This window comes from Schistocerca serialis, chromosome 11 (genome assembly GCF_023864345.2).
Source record: "Schistocerca serialis cubense isolate TAMUIC-IGC-003099 chromosome 11, iqSchSeri2.2, whole genome shotgun sequence".
In the NCBI taxonomy this organism is placed as follows: domain Eukaryota; kingdom Metazoa; phylum Arthropoda; class Insecta; order Orthoptera; family Acrididae; genus Schistocerca; species Schistocerca serialis.
In genome coordinates, this window is record NC_064648.1 from 51,946,782 (window position 1) to 51,963,797 (window position 17,016).

The window sequence follows — 17,016 nt, forward strand, 5'->3', positions numbered from 1 at the left end:
AGCTGATTGAAGGAAAGGAACAAGAATTCCTCGGAAGTGATGGCTGGCTGGATCGGTTCGAGAAGCGGCATGCTATTCGTGAAATTGCCATCCGGTGATAAAGCAGCTATTGCTGATTTTAAGAATAAATTGCACACAATCATCGACGAAGGAGGTTATAGTAGCGATCAACTTTACAACTCTGATGAAACTCTGGCAACAAAAATCCTTCCCACTAAACACAGAAAAACGGAATCCGGATATAAAAAAACAAAGAGTTACTGCCTTTGCCTGCAGTAATGCCACTGGCAACCATAAACTGAGCCTTACATTAATAGGCAAATCCAAAATACCAAGAGTATTTAGACGGCAACCAGCTGATAAGCTTTAGCCGTTGTGGTACACGAATCAATCAAAGGCATGGATGAACGGTGCCACCTTCAAAGAGTCGTTCCACGCAGAGTTTGTTCGACCTGAAGAAAAATACATGGAGGAAAATGGACTTCTTCGAAAAGCGCTACATCTTGTGGACCACGCTCCTTCTCACCCTGATGATCTACCAGGTGGGGATATCAGAGTTGTGTTTCTCCCATCAAACGTCACGTCTCTATGTCAACCGATGGACCAAGGTGTTTATGAGGCGACGAAACAACATTGCAGACGCAAGCTGCTGGAATACTTAATCGGTGCGATTGATGTTGAAGAATGTTTTGTGCAAGCTCCATGAAAAATCGATGTTTAATTCGTTGGATTGCTGAAGCTTGGATCTAATTCCTCCAATTTCTCTCGTTAGGTTTTGGGAAACACTCTTAGATCATAAGGCAACTCATCAGTGGTGGGAAGGAGGAGGCAACACCAAAACTCAAGCTGACGTGCCAGAAAGAGATGAAAATGACGTAATTTTTGTGAATTTACTGGAGAAGCTACAGGGTTGTGAAGACGCGAACTTCGAAGATGTTGAAGAGTGGATGGAAAACGACTTTTTTAGTTTGACTGAAGAAGAAATAGCCCAAATTGTGACCAATCAGAAAGCGTCAGAAGAATATGTCTCTGATAACGAAGCAGAGATAAAGTTTCTTCACACAGTCGCTTACGAAGTGACCCAAACCGCCCTGGAGCACATCAGCCAACAGGAGGCGACTTATCCCGAAATCGTCTGTTTCCAACGTTGGAGATGTATTGGCGCAACAAAAGTTTCTCAAGCCGAAGAACAAAAAACCATTAGACTTTTATACCAAAAAATAAATTCTAATCGAGCATCGTAGAACTTCAACGTCCATAAGATCCTCTAGACAAATTTTTCGTTTCTCTGAGTAAATCTCTAGATTTGTATCATAATTTTGTAAAGTACATACTTTATTCAAAAAAGTAGGTTATAAAATTAAAACTCCTGTTTTTTTCGTGCTGCCAAACAAGGCTGGATTTTCCTGTAAGAATGCAAAATAAACGAGCTTTGTTATTGAGCATTAAAAAACAGTTTTCAGTCATACTTTGGCGGCTTTTTACCATGTCAACACAATTTTTTCAGTCAAAAATATACAGGCTTATTCACACACATCAATAACATTCTACATACCGTACACACGTTTTAGGATCATATTCCTTGGTATTGACGCAATTCGGGGTGTTTCAAGCGTGAAAACAGGGGAACTTCGGTTTTTCCGAAATTTTCCGTTATCCGAACAGGTCGCCGTCCGGATCATTTGGTATAAACGGGAGTTTACTGTATTACATCGGTTGCATTCCAAGGCACGGATGCACCAGAAATACGAGGGAATTGTATTCAGACAAGATGTATTCCGAAGCATGCTACCTAATTCTTTGGGAACACTTTCTGTCATAGTTTCACTTCTTACCATAAAATAACATCTGCTTCGTAAGAAAGTATTTATGAGGGAACCCGTAATTTTCATTAATCTATTCCGCCACTTAATAGCAAACTGAATCAATTATACCTACAAGACCTGAAGAAAAGCGTAAGCTGCATGTTGCTGCCTTTTGGGATCACTAGAACAATGAGAAAACTCGTTTGTTTTGAGATTAAACTGAGCACATACTGACAGTTGAGTAGTCGCCGAGAACAAGCTTGTAACCCTCATTTTTACAAAAGCTGGCTTTTACACAGAGGAAAGTTAACAGTACTTGGCACAAGGTAGCGATGCTGGAACTGCTCTACACAATGTGTTGTAGGCGACAGACTGACAAGTTTGCGTTGTGTAAGAAAGATGGCGGTCACATCAAGTACACCTCTTACAGTCAGTGCTCAAAAACCAGAGATCACTGACAGAAACACACGAGCAGGGCCGAAAAGCGCAAACAACCTGTGAGTGACCGGCGTGATGTGAAACGTAAGGCACTCAGGGATGCTGGAAAACTATACGTATCAAAGAGGGGGAAGGTCATAGTGGCAAAATCTCCTCCAGATGAGGTACGTAGTACAAGCAAGGTTGCAACCCATTTTTTCATTGTAATTTTATGATACCATAACCTTAAATAACTAGCCTAGTTTGTGACTAGCGAAGCTAATTTCTCTCCAGCCTTTATTGTGAATCACCAAGTAGTGCAAATCATATTGCAATGAAAAGGTTATGTAGCAATGCGTAATACAGTAACCGAACAGATTACATGACTTACACCTTTAGGCATTATTCTTTAATCGTTGTCTTCGACTGGATAAATAACGTGTTAGCCTGAGTTAATGTAACTACAGTATGTATTTATTTAAACACTGTTTCAAAACGTGATTATCGTTTTTTTGCGCACCTAGCAATGTAAACAAATTACATTGGATATAAAACACACACTGGTTAAAGGCTTCTGTACTTTGAATTACAATCAGTCGCCATTGTTAGGCCGAAACTGTGTTGAACTTGAGCACATTAAAAGAGAGGTTGAACATCTTTGTCGTAGACCCTACAATTTTCCTTATTTGTTAACAGTACCGTCAGGTGACACCTGGTTTGTCGAAGGACGCTGTCTCATGTTTATAACACAACTCCTCGTAGAATACAGAAACTGCAAGAGAAAATAAAAACTTGGGTTCTGTGCCAAGAAGGGCAAGCATAAAAATCTACATTACACTATACTTGATCATGGGAAGCTATCCGAAATCATACGATCATTGTCAAAACAGGTAAGTCATTATAGTCGCCACAAATCCGGAAAGAGTTGCTTGCCGCTGCTGTAAATTTAAAAAAAGATACTGATATTTTTAGAAAACAACATTCTGAATGTAAGTACAATTAATGCACAAATAAAGCGATTTTGCACTCGTGTTTCGCCAGCCGTGGTGGCCGAGCGGTTCTAGGCGCTTCAGTCCGGAATCGCGCGACTGGTAGGGTCGCAGGTTCGAATCCTGCCTCGGGCATGGATGTGTGTGATGTCGTTAGGTTAGTTAGGTTTAAGTAGTTCTAAGTTCTAGGGGACTGATGACTTCAGATGTTAAGTCCCATGGCGCTCACAGCCATTTTAACTTTTGAACACTCGTGTTTCAATCTGCGATTTCGTCTGCCTAGAGCACATTCTTGCTCATACTGTGACAGGTTTTATTTGGGTATTATGTCAGCAGAGACAGATGAAAGACAAGCTATTGAAATTCAAGGAAGATTACATCATTCCAACGCTGAAGGGTCTTATAAAGCAATGAAGGAAGACGAAAACAATCCTATCTACATTGTACTTTACGTTGATATACAGCAAGTATTTTTCTGTCCTGTATTGTCCCGCTCCTCCGTATTCTATCAACGGCAGTATTCCTGTTGTAATGAAGCCACACACAATGCTGGAACTAGTGACGGAACAATGTGCTTTTGGCGTGAAAGTGTGGCCAGGCGCGGATCAGCCGAAATTTCTCCGTGTGTATTGAAGAACATCACCTCAAACTATCAGCTCCTTGCTCGGGGAGAGGAAAAGACTTTAATCATTTTGTCTGACAGATACATGGGGCGAAACAATAACAGGCATATGTTGTCACTTTGGCAATACTTAATAACTCTGGGATATTTTACGACAGTCAATCAAAAGTTCTTGGTATTAGGTGAGAGTTTTCTACATTCCCTGATAGAGCGTCAAAAGACACATACTGTGCATGTTCCTGAACACTGGGTAGAGGTTATCACTTCAGCAAGGCGATGAAACCTTTCCTCGTATGTGATATGCAGCCTGAGGGCTTTTAAGATTTTGAGTGACCTGGAACATTCGCTGAGAAGGTACTCGAAATAACTTCATCACATTGTATGCTGATATCTGCAGATGATCCAGGAAGAGTTCGCATGAGAATCAGCCACAATGTATTACAACCGTTGCATGCATATTCCACCTTAAAGAAATCACGAGGGGTTCGCAATACATACTGTGTAAGCCCAATAGTGTGCCACTAACTGAAATTCCTTTTCTCTAGTCCCAGCGGTTGCCAATATAAGCAGGAAAGTTGAATGACGTAATGGATATGTATAACTATATTCCAGTGGAACTGGAACAATTTTATGAAGAAGTGAAGGTTGAGTAACATTTTAGTGTACAGATTTCTTTGTAAATCAACTGAGGATTATGCATACTAGAAGAAATAACTTCCATGACAATTTGCTCTGCGCTGCACATAAAATATTGGTAGATCTATAGTAATTTAGTATTAACAATATTTCATATGAAGATTTTGTAGAATACTGTGGTTAAATACAATCCTTTTACAACCTCTTTCTTATGTGTAAGGTTAAAAACTTGTTCTTTGTGAAGATGTTATTTTTTTCAGTGATTTCTTTTTTAATTCACGTGTGGCCTAAGTGCTTGTCAGTCAAATGACGAAGTCAGTACAACTGTTTCATTACAATTTTGGATTTAGAAGTATAAAGATTTATGCAATATGTTTTTCTTGTTCCTGGAAAAAAATTACTTTTGTCTGTTACAACCTTGTTTTGGGAGGCTATTCAGTTACAATAGCGGTCTGTATTCTGCCGCTCTTTATACTGAACTCAAGATATTACTACCGGCCATAGTTGCAACATTTTTTGTATGCAAAGGTTCCACACTTGAGAGAGCAGGACGTGATACGTGTCATACACGTAAGTAAGTACGTCACTGGAAGTGCGGTGTTCCGTGTCTGCAGCCACGTGCGCGTTCAGACGAGACTGGAAGTACAACACGACGCTGTCTTCAGCTTTAGAAAGGATATCGACAGGTCAGCCACACATTACGCAGCATTTTACGGCCTCGGGTCGGAAACCAGACAGTGTCTACATTCTTCGACGAAATGCTACGAATTAGATTGCATGTATTACGTAAATTCCAAGGATAACAACTAAGAAAAATAAGTGGAAGATAACTTTCACTGTTAAATAGCAAAGCGGGACTGTGACACACTGCATAACATTTTTTATCACTTAAGAGATTGTGCCTCTGCACACACACACACACACACACACACAGGAGTGGCGGGGCAGCGGCTCTGACCTCACGTGATCCCAGATGCCCCCCCCCCCTCCCCTCTCCCAGCCGCCAGCAACAACGCTGCAAGCCGTGACCTTCGCGCTTCAGCCTGCTCTCTCTCTCTCTCTCTCTCTCTCTCTCTCTCCAAGAAGCGAGCACACTAGCACTGTGAACGCCTCCTGTGACATCCCGAGTAAGCCGTTCCGTCCTCTACTTGCCTCTATCTAGTAAGTCCGCTCAGTCTCTTTCACCAGCGACAGGGGAGACCCTAGTCCAGCGTTTTGACACGAATCCCTGCTTTGCAGTGCAACGCTAACGATGTCTGGCACAGCAGACCTCCACTTTTGACGAATACGGAAATTACCTACACTATGCCGTATGTGCAAATCTGATACGATTGTCCAGTCTCAAGTATTGTCCCGTTTTTTGAGGCTCAAAGATTTGTCCCGACTTTTTTTTTTAAACAAGCAATTTGTCCCGATTTTCAAGGATTATTTTCAGACATTTACAAAGTGATTAAAATATTTTCTGAGTGTCGATTTTAAAAAATATCAATTGAAACTGACATTCCGTACGTTGGTACCCCCTGATAATGTACAGCTTAAGCACTATAGTTGTTGCGTACTCTTGTTTTCTTTGCTTTTGCTTGCCATTGTTGTCAGCACCCAGTATCAGTTTCGTGAAGTGCTAGCACGTCGTGGCGATGCCGAAACGAAAATCAAAGTTTTCGGAAGAGCTTCAGAGGAAATTTCCTTGCTTCACTGCTACAGACAACGACTGTTCAGCAAAATGTAACGTATGTAACTGCTGTATCCGTGTCTCATGGTGGTGCTGCAGATCTCAAGCATCATATGGAATCCGAGAAACACAGGAAGAAACTTAGATCGGCAGGTTCCTCGCAAAAAATGACGAGATATTTTGTAACTTAAAATACACAGGAACAGAAAAACGTAGCTGCAGCAGAAGGAACCCTGTCATTCCATGTTGTTAAACACCACCAAAGCTATCGTTCTAATGACTCCACAGTGTTCAACTAAACAAAAAAAATTTTCCTGGTTCTAAGATTGCAGAAAATGTTTCGTGTGGAAGAACAATGTGTGAAGCAATTATCAACAATGTTATAGCTCCGCATTCCCAGGAACAGGTAATAGCTGCTGTAAACAGTGCGAAATACTTTTAAGTATCTACTGATACCATGGGCATCAGAAAATTTATCCTATGATAGTTCAGTATTTTTCTGTAAGTGAGGGTGGACTGCAGACGAAATTGCTTGATCTTGATGAAGTGCAGAACGAACAGTCCGAAACAATTTCCAATTATCTTTCTCATGTTATACAATCATTCAGTATCATCTCAAAGTGTGTTGCATTTGGTGCAGACAACACTAACTGTAATTTTGGGGCGTCAATGAAGAAAGAGGGTAATAATGTTTTCACACATCTGAAAGAAAAATTAAAAACTCTGACATTGTTGGCATAGGTTGTCCAGCACATGTTCATAACACTTCAAAGTGCTTGTGATGTTTTACCTGTTGACATTGACTGCATTGTCATGAAGTTGTACAGCTATTTTCATATTTTTTCTATTCGTGTTCCAGAACTCACTGAATTCTGTGAATTTGTTGGTGTCACTTACAAAAATTTACTTTCCTTTCATTGTTGCCAGCCATAGAAAGGATCTTGAAAATGTATGAACCTTTGAAATCTTACTTTTTGTCACAGTCTATCTCAAAGTGCTCTGCAATCTTAAAGCGTTTTTTCAGTGATCCAATAAATGAATGTTATGTACTTTTTGTACATTCACAAGTGAGTGTTTTCCAACAATCCATTCTGAGCATTGAGAAACAGAATAATTCCATATGCGAAGTATTAGCAGTCTTAAATAATGCTTTGACAAGTCTAAATTCAAGGAAACATGAACATTTTGTACCACTAAGTGTAAAAAAAACTGCTGAATGATTGTGATGACCAGTCTGTTAAGAAATTTGACATAGCAGTGTCAACGTTTTATGATGCTTCAGCAGACTATTTATCCTCATGGTTACAGGGAATAGCTGAGTTTTCTGTATTCTCATGGATGATGCTCACAGAACCACCAGAATGATCAGTAGTTGAAAATACTTTAATGTGGCAAAACGAAAAGGGCATTCTAGTAAATGACAGCCTCTTATTTGATGAAGTAGTTCATATACGGTCATTTGTAAAACAATAGGAAACAGACAGTGAACAATGGAATCAGTTGATGGAACATGAAAAATGGTATAGGTTTTTCAGATCTTGCCAGTGTAATGAACAGTTCAGAGAATCGCTTAATATAGCGCAGTACTTCTTTTCACTCCCTGCCCACAATGCAAATGTTGGAAGAGTTTTCAGCTATCATCACAGTGGACAGATCAGAGGAATAGTTTTACGTTGAGAAGCGTTAAGTGTATTTTACTGACCTGTTTAAACTTCAGTAAATACAGTTGCACTGACTTCTATTCATACCTATTAGGCAAACCTGAGTTGCTGAATGAAATTTCATCTTCGAAAAAACATGATTGCAGTGTGGAATCCACAAAACCATAAATTCCTTGTGTTCACTAAGAACCCTTTGTTTTGTAGTGATTGTTACTGTATGTCTTTCTACACTCTGTGTTATAAATGTTACATTTCTTAGTAAGTAAATTTCTGAAAACTACACACACACACACACACACACACACACACACACACACACACATTTCAGTGAAGGCTATATTTGCAGAGGAAGAAGAAATGGTAGCATTAAAAGTGATATTTAACGAGAAATAAAAATTGTCCCACTTTTTAGCCAATAAAATGTATGAAAGTCCCACTGTTGCCCGAAGAAAATACGGTCACCCTAGTCTCAAGCAAATCTTACGTTCAGAACGTATCCCTAACGACTATTTTCGCTTATAGTACCTTTAACTCGAAATGGTCGCCGCTTGAAGTTTCCATATTTTTTTTTATTTCAGTACTACAGAGAAGCTGATAGGTTGTAAGTACACAACATAATTAATTCGTATCAGCTGGCCATTCAGAACATTTTACCGATTCAGTTTCTGTTGGCTGAATTGTATCCATCCCGGAACTTACGTTTTACCGTCTGTTCCCTTGTGTTGCACCGAGTACGACGGCCGGAATTGTTATTTTGTGGCCGCAGTATCTGCAGTAAACGTCGTTTCTGCGCCAGTCATTTTTAACAGTTCCCAGTAAGCGGCTGTTATCTGTGCTGTGATCCGTTGACGCAGAAGAGGCTGACCAGTCCCGTATTAAGTTTTATACTACCGGAGCACTGGTGCCACATTTAGTGGCTTTGTGCTGAACATAAGTGCAAGGGAAAAAAATCCCTCGAAAACTCTTAGTTATAGGTACGAAATCTTAAAATATAACAGCGCAAAATATCGCTGTATGACAACGTCATGCCCGCAAACTGCACTTACTTTAAGGTCAAATACTTAGTTTAATTTCTGCTGCTTCAAACCAACTACAGGAAAAAGCCAACCGAACTACAGTAAGAAGCAAACCGAACTACGGTAAAAAACTAACTACAGTAAGAAACTAACTACAGTAAGGTCAGCACTGTGGATCACCACACAAAACTGTCAAGAGTTGACGCCCTAGTAGTTTTCTTCAGTCCTGTCGAAAATATTTCGTTGGAGAAAAGCCACGTTAGTAAAGTTTCGCATGGACGCAGTAAAACTGCGCCATTCATCATGTGAAGGCTGGGTATTACATTTCGTACTGTGAGAATGGACACTGCTACACCTGTTATTACACTTTTTTCAAGACCTCCTGGGTGGTGTCTCCACATGTTGGGACAGTATCTGACCGCAGTGTCGGCTCCTCTATCCTGACTGTCCTGGACCGACGTAAGGGGTCGTGGGTTCTCTCCCAGCAGTTCCCCTCCTAAACAGAAATCCGCGCCTCACCGCGGTGTGTGAGAACGTGGAGATGTATCTGTCACAGCCACGGCCACACAGAACGCGCCTGGATTTCTCTTCGCATTTTTAATTATTATTCACTATCGTTGTTTTAGCTTTGCCGCCACTCGTTCACAGCAGACGATAAACTGCTGAAAAGATAATAAACACAAAGACTTCACCAACAAAAAGATGAAAATCGACTCCCTCATTATCGTTTCAAATAAGAATTTCTCCTAATTAATTTTGGGTCTCAAAGAAAAATATTTCGAAAGATCCATACGCGAAAGATATTACAAAGATTAAAGTAATTCTCTTGCAGCAGCATTAGAGTAACCGACCACAGATACAATTTGCATGTTTTACGTCTATCTACGTGCTAATGATCATCTGCATATTTTCTGATGTGAACAAGTAAAAACAGGAAATAATTTGTACAGGCGATAGGTATAAAGAAATATTCAATACTAATTTACATACTAGGAAAAGATACAGAAATAGCTGTTTGAAACTGATAAATTAGGAGACTAAAAGTATATCTCTGACTCGGTAGTTAACTTTAATGCTAGGAGTTGGAAAAATTTACTCGACGAAAGAAAATGGTTCAAATGGCTCTAAGTAGTATGGGAGTTAACATCTGAGGCCATGAGTCCCCTAGACTTTAGAACTACCTAAATCTAACTAACCTAAGGACATCACACACATCCTTTCCCGAGGCAGTCGCGTGGTTCCCGACTGAAGCGCCTAGAACCGCTCGGTCACAGCGGTCGAGGGCGTGAAGGTCCAGGGCGTATTCTGATTGAAGTGTGAGTAGTGCAGTATTTGCTATCACTAGATTTGCCTATGTATTCTGCTTGACGATTTTATGTAAGGTCAAAAGTTCTTTTAATTACTAGCCAGACAGGTTGACAGTACTGTATTTACAAATTCTTCAAATTATATAGATAATATCTACGCACACAACATGCCTCCAAGGATACTCCTGACAATGTTAACAATCAAAGTACTCCTGTGCTTCTCCAGTTAATCACTGGAGCGCTTAATATTTCATTCACAGAATGTACTAGCACTTCTGCACTAACTGATCACACAGTGCCGAAACTATGTCTTAACTTCAGTGCTAGTACCTACATTGCCTACATTACCATCTACAATCTTGCTGAAAGCAATCAACCATTACGTACGTAAATGGTGAGTATCGGACCTATGTTACTCCTTTCCAGTACACTATTCATTAAGTACGTACGTGCAACCCAACGCAATTTCGCACCTGGCTGACGTTCTCAACGACAAAGACCCACGTATCGTTAACAGGTAGCGTGTGTTCGAATTCTACAACTAAATCTACAACTTCATTTTGTGCAGAATCAAGTACGAAAAATAAATACACCAATGGCTTTATTCTTCCTGCAAAATAATGCTGAGTAGTTTATATATCATAGTGTTTTGTAACACGTATGGTGTTGCTATTCATTAAGTTGTTCTCAGTGTTGCCATTCACTAACTTGTAATTCACGTCTTACAGACAGTTTACTCATAGTATCCCTTATCTGCAATTCCGATTACAACATACGAAGTGCCACAGTAACTGATATACACTTCTTTAAAGGGCAAATAGACCTCGACCATATCGCTGATTGTACACATAATGTACATAATTTTCGTTACCGTTCACGAATGATTCTGCTTCTCGTTTATTTATTTTTCATTGAAGGCTTACTGAATCTCTAGTTGCTTTCACTGTTGCCTTTCATTTAGTAGTGTGGTGTCCGAACACAAAGCTCCGATGTAGTAATTTGCATCGGAAAATTTACTCGATAATTTCACATGTCCAGAGAAAAACCGATCGTGAAGATTTGATATTTTGTACAGAAACGAATATTCTTTTACATGGCGGTTAACGCAAGTACTGATGAGCTTTTGAAAGCCATCTGACAACGGATTTTTGAAAATCGGAAACCGGTAATGGTTTTGTGTAAATAAACTCTGCATATAATTCTCGTGGATGACTGCTGTACTTAAGTTATAATGTTTATAATTCTACTACAGCCTAGTTTCTCATGATGTTTGTTTTCTAGAATGTAGCAAGAGATAGCGGGCTTCACTGCACTATTATTTCCACTATAGTGTGCGTCGAATCAACATCAATATTATTCAGATAGCCATTAGTAATCGATGTGTGTTGCCACTGCATTGAAAAGCACGTTTCGTTGTAACATTAGCAGTAAAAAGTTCAACTTGATTATTCATGATATTCAGAAGCCATACTGGATGTTACCAATAGCTACTAGCGTCGTAAGTATACACGACAATATTGTTCAGATCTATTTGTTACTTTTTAGCCCACACGGGCAATGGGTTAACGAAAATTTGAAAGCACACGAAAAACGGGAACTTAATAGTAAGACGCAGTAAAACAGCAAACGAAATAAAACCGTGGACGGAGCAGCCCGGCCTGTATTTGTGTGGGACGTGTGGAGACTCCCGCGGTGGCCCGTGCTCACGGGTCAGAGGCGTGCGAGGCTGGCTGCACTGATGCCTCTCCGTGCAAAGGCTGCGTGCGTCTCACTCACACCGAGAGTTATACAGGTGTAAACGTACCTCTGCACTAGGGACGAACGGTGCCCAATACTGAACATGCCGATTGCTACTATATTTCAATCCATGACATCAAAACGGACATAAAACACTCTTCGAAATCCAACACGCGTAAAATATGTTCCACAGCAAGGATTACTGTTACTATAACATTCCATTTCTTTGGCTCCGCTAACTGAAAACCTTACTGTAACCTGTCAACCTAGCCTAGACCTCGGAATATGCAACAGATCACTTTTCCACTACAACCTACATCACAAAAAAATAATATAGCAGCCATGTAAACGTCATTGTCTTCTCCTGTATCCGTGTGTTCATATATGACGTCACACAGCACATCATTACGCCACGGGGCAACGTCGAAGCCCGGTATAGGTACCTTCGATCTGCTCCAGTTTGGACAGTCGCCTGTACTCGAAATACAGGTATTTGCAGAATCTAACGAATGTTGATACTTTAAGAAAAATGAAACATACGACGGAAGTCTGAGTCAACTGCAGATTTGTAACCGACTAACTACTAATTTTAATTCTGTCAGAGACAGCAAAGGGCTTGGAAGAGCAGTTGAACGGAATGGATGGTGTTTTGAAGGGAGGAAATAAGATGAACATCAACAAAAGCAAAACGAGGGTAATGGAATGTAGTCGAATTAAGTCGGGTGATGCTGAGGGAATTAGATTAGGAAATGAGACACTTAAAGTAGTAAAGGAGTTTTGCTATTCGGAGAGCAAAGTAACCGATGATGGTCGAAGTAGAGAGGATGTCAAATGTAGACTGGCAATGGCAAGGAAAGCGTTTCTGAACAAGAGAAATTTGTTAACATCGAGTATAGATTTAAGTATCAGGAAGTCGTTTCTGAAAGTATTTGTATGGAGTGTAGTCATGTATGGAAGTGAAACATGGACGATAAATACACTCCTGGAAATGGAAAAAAGAACACATTGACACCGGTGTGTCAGACCCACCATACTTGCTCCGGACACTGCGAGAGGGCTGTACAAGCAATGGTCACACGCACGGCACAGCGGACACACCAGGAACCGCGGTGTTGGCCGTCGAATGGCGCTAGCTGCGCAACATTTGTGCACCGCCGCCGTCAGTGTCAGCCAGTTTGCCGTGGCATACGGAGCTCCATCGCAGTCTTTAACACTGGTAACATGCCGCGACAGCGTGGACGTGAACCGTATGTGCAGTTGACGGACTTTGAGCGAGGGCGTATAGTGGGCATGCGGGAGGCCGGGTGGACGTACCGCCGAATTGCTCAACACGTGGGGCGTGAGGTCTCCACAGTACATCGATGTTGTCGCCAGTGGTCGGCGGAAGGTGCACGTGCCCGTCGACCTGGGACCGGACCGCAGCGACGCACGGATGCACGCCAAGACCGTAGGATCCTACGCAGTGCCGTAGGGGACCGCACCGCCACTTCCCAGCAAATTAGGGACACTGTTGCTCCTGGGGTATCGGCGAGGACCATTCGCAACCGTCTCCATGAAGCTGGGCTACGGTCCCGCACACCGTTAGGCCGTCTTCCGCTCACGCCCCAACATCGTGCAGCCCGCCTCCAGTGGTGTCGCTACAGGCGTGAATGGAGGGACGAATGGAGACGTGTCGTCTTCAGCGATGAGAATCGCTTCTGCCTTGGTGCCAATGATGGTCGTATGCGTGTTTGGCGCCGTGCAGGTGAGCGCCACAATCAGGACTGCATACGACCGAGGCACACAGGGCCAACACCCGGCATCATGGTGTGGGGAGCGATCTCATACACTGGCCGTACACCACTGGTGATCGTCGAGGGGACACTGAATAGTGCACGGTACATCCAAACCGTCATCGAACCCATCGTTCTACCATTCCTAGACCGGCAAGGGAAGTTGCTGTTCCAACAGGACAATGCACGTCCGCATGTATCCCGTGCCACCCAACGTGCTCTAGAAGATGTAAGTCAACTACCCTGGCCAGCAAGATCTCCGGATCTGTCCCCCATTGAGCATGTTTGGGACTGGATGAAGCGTCGTCTCACGCGGTCTGCACGTCCAGCACGAACGCTGGTCCAACTGAGGCGCCAGGTGGAAATGGCATGGCAAGCCGTTCCACAGGACTACATCCAGCATCTCTACGATCGTCTCCATGGGAGAATAGCAGCCTGCATTGCTGCGAAAGGTGGATATACACTGTACTAGTGCCGACATTGTGCATGCTCTGTTGCCTGTGTCTATGTGCCTGTGGTTCTGTCAGTGTGATCATGTGATGTATCTGACCCCAGGAAAGTGTCAATAAAGTTTCCCCTTCCTGGGACAATGAATTCACGGTGTTCTTATTTCAATTTCCAGGAGTGTAGTTTGGACAAGAAGAGAATAGAAGCTTTCGAAATGTGGTGCTACAGAAGAATGCTGAAGATTAGATAGGTAGATCACATAACTAATGAGGAGGTATTGAATAGAATTGGGGAGAAGAGGAGTTTGTGGCACAACTTGACAAGAAGAAGGGACCAGTTGGTAGGGCATGTTCTGAGGCATCAGGGGATCACAAATTTAGCATTGGAGGGCAGCGTGGAGGGTAAAAATCGTAGAGGGAGACCAAGAGATGAATACACTAAGCAGATTTAGAAGGATGTAGGTTGCAGTAGGTACTGGGAGATGAAGAAGCTTGCACAGGATAGAGTAGCACGGAGAGCTGCATCAAACCAGTCTCAGGACTGAAGACAACAACAACTACTACTACTACTAAATGGTTTGTGACAAAATGGACCACAAAGGTGACAGTGAAATTTTCACGAATCGCTTTTTTCTTCAACGGAGACATGGCAGTATCGTGTGGTCGTAAGTAAAATGCAGCCACTCACCGAGGTCCAGTGTGGTCTGTAGTTTTCGCATGGCAACGAAACTTGGCAGATACGCTAATGCGGTAATGTGAAACTAGTTTGCACCGAAAATAAAAATTAGTTCCAATTTTGGGTACCAGGTGCGAATCTGTCGTTGTGCAACATCTCGCCGAAGTCTCTGGTTCTCAAACTGTACAAATTGAGCAAGTGGCGGTTAATAACAAGCTCAACATTCTGCTTCTCACTTATTTGACCCTTCCTGCCCACGTTTCGTTCCCAATCCATTACATATGGAAAAATTTCTGTATGTTTCTTCCATTCATAGCACTATTTGGTCGCAACACTGGAAACAGTTTCTTTCCAGTGTAAATCGGTTTTCGCATAGGCGCACTAGTACACCGTGTTTCGCTGCCATACATAAGGTGCAGTCCACACTGGACCTCTGCGAGTATCTGAACTTCACACTGTCATCACCCCGTGGTACAGTAGCGTTACTTTCCACACGGGGTGGCGTCAGCAACGCGTCATGGCGATACACCGCCACCGCCTCCACGTGAGTCACGTTTACAGCCACCCAAGTGCCATGTGAGCCACCACACTATGGAATATTTTGGTGATGGACAAAACACCGCAAGAATGAAAAGCACCCAGAAACAATGTACACATTTCTAAGCCACACTAGTGATCTTACTCCATTATCATGGGCATTCGATGTGTGTCTCAAAGCGCGGATTCCACACACTCGCGATTAAATATCTTTATGAAACTTTTGACTGCAGCTACTGTTCATCCAACAATTCTGCACAACTAATCTGGCCACACACGAGACGTTTTGGACAGGGTTTTAATACGGTACATCAATTGCATTGCATATGTCGCGACAGGCGAGTATGAATACTGAAACCAACGCACACAGTTCAATGCCACAGAAGTGAAAAACATTTAGAGCACCGATTTCGGGTTGTTTATTATTAGTAAAATTCGTGCAACTTATCAAATCATCCTGTCCCTCACGTGTGAGGGCAGTCAGTTTTCCGTGACGTCGAGCGTCCTGTGTTGCGACTGGATGAGGGGAGCGAAATGGGCAGTAGCTGTGTTGATGTACCCATGTGCGAAATTGAAATTGAAAATTTTATAGTTTTGAACTCAAGTTAGCGTTTTATGATGATGGGCAATGTAACTGATACACATTTTCAGTACTTTGTCATACTAAAGTGTCGGTAAATGTAACGTCAGTGACTTACCATAAATTACGGGTAAGGCTTCTGTAACAGTACGTGGCTAAACGAAGTTTCAGTTAAATATAATTTGCAAATCCCTCCACAAATGTAATTCTAGCGTGATTCAGTCCTCTGTCGGGAACCAATAACAAATCTACCTCGATTCTCCCAATTATTGACGTCAAATAAAGAAGTTGGTAAATGACGGTGTCATAAACACCAACATTCATTCTTTGGTCACATAAGATACGACTACTGTGCAAGCACGATTCCGACAACTTTTCTGCACAAGCCGCACAGAACACGACGCGTCTCAAAGATCTCTGATGCGTTGCTTTGTCCACACACCAGGCTCTCTTATCAGACGAATATTAGCACGAGAACAGCCAAACAAAGCGCTGAAGTGTTGTATAGTGCAAAAAAAGTATTGTGTGTGCTCGCTTCCCTTTCACCAGCAAATCTCAAAAGACGGGACGTGACGTCACAGAACATGAAATAAAACCTTTCGTATTCGCTTTATTAACGAAGGGCAATCATTACGATAACTTCTCAAGAATTCGCCAACTACTAACCAAATCTTCGCCTCGGTCTAACCAGGATATTGGGGAAAGCGCCCGTGCATCACAACGGTAATTCCATAAAATTGTAAAATACTGAAATGAACGCGAGAGTTGCGTTTCATCCCCAGAAGCATGTCGGCATGGTGCCACGAGTTCTGATTCGCGAGTGGACTACTGGATTCGGAACGCCCACGCACAAAACAGCTTCCGACGACTGGTTACTTCGCAGATGAGTTAACGTGTGTAATATCCGACGTTGAGCATGTAAGGGATAAGTTAGGGAGGGGCTTGGAATTATCCTTAGCGTGTGTTCTAAGTCGCCAAGTGCTCTCATTCTGAAACACGGGTTTCAATAGTCTGACCAGTTTGCACTCATTTTTAAACAAAAGCAAGTTTTTCTCGCGGCTAAATGTTGGAGACGTAATATCTCCTGGCGTGTGTGTGTCGTACGATCATATAATTTTGCAAATACTTTCTATAAGGTGTGCG

The 17,016-nt window shown here is 42.1% G+C and overlaps 1 protein-coding gene across 1 annotated transcript in view; it reads right to left on the minus strand.

Annotated features, from left to right (window-relative positions):
* LOC126426898 (protein roadkill-like) overlaps window positions 1-17,016 on the minus strand; it is a 53,748-nt gene that overhangs the window by 35,652 nt on the left and 1,080 nt on the right. The gene's annotated exons all lie outside the window — the stretch shown is intronic.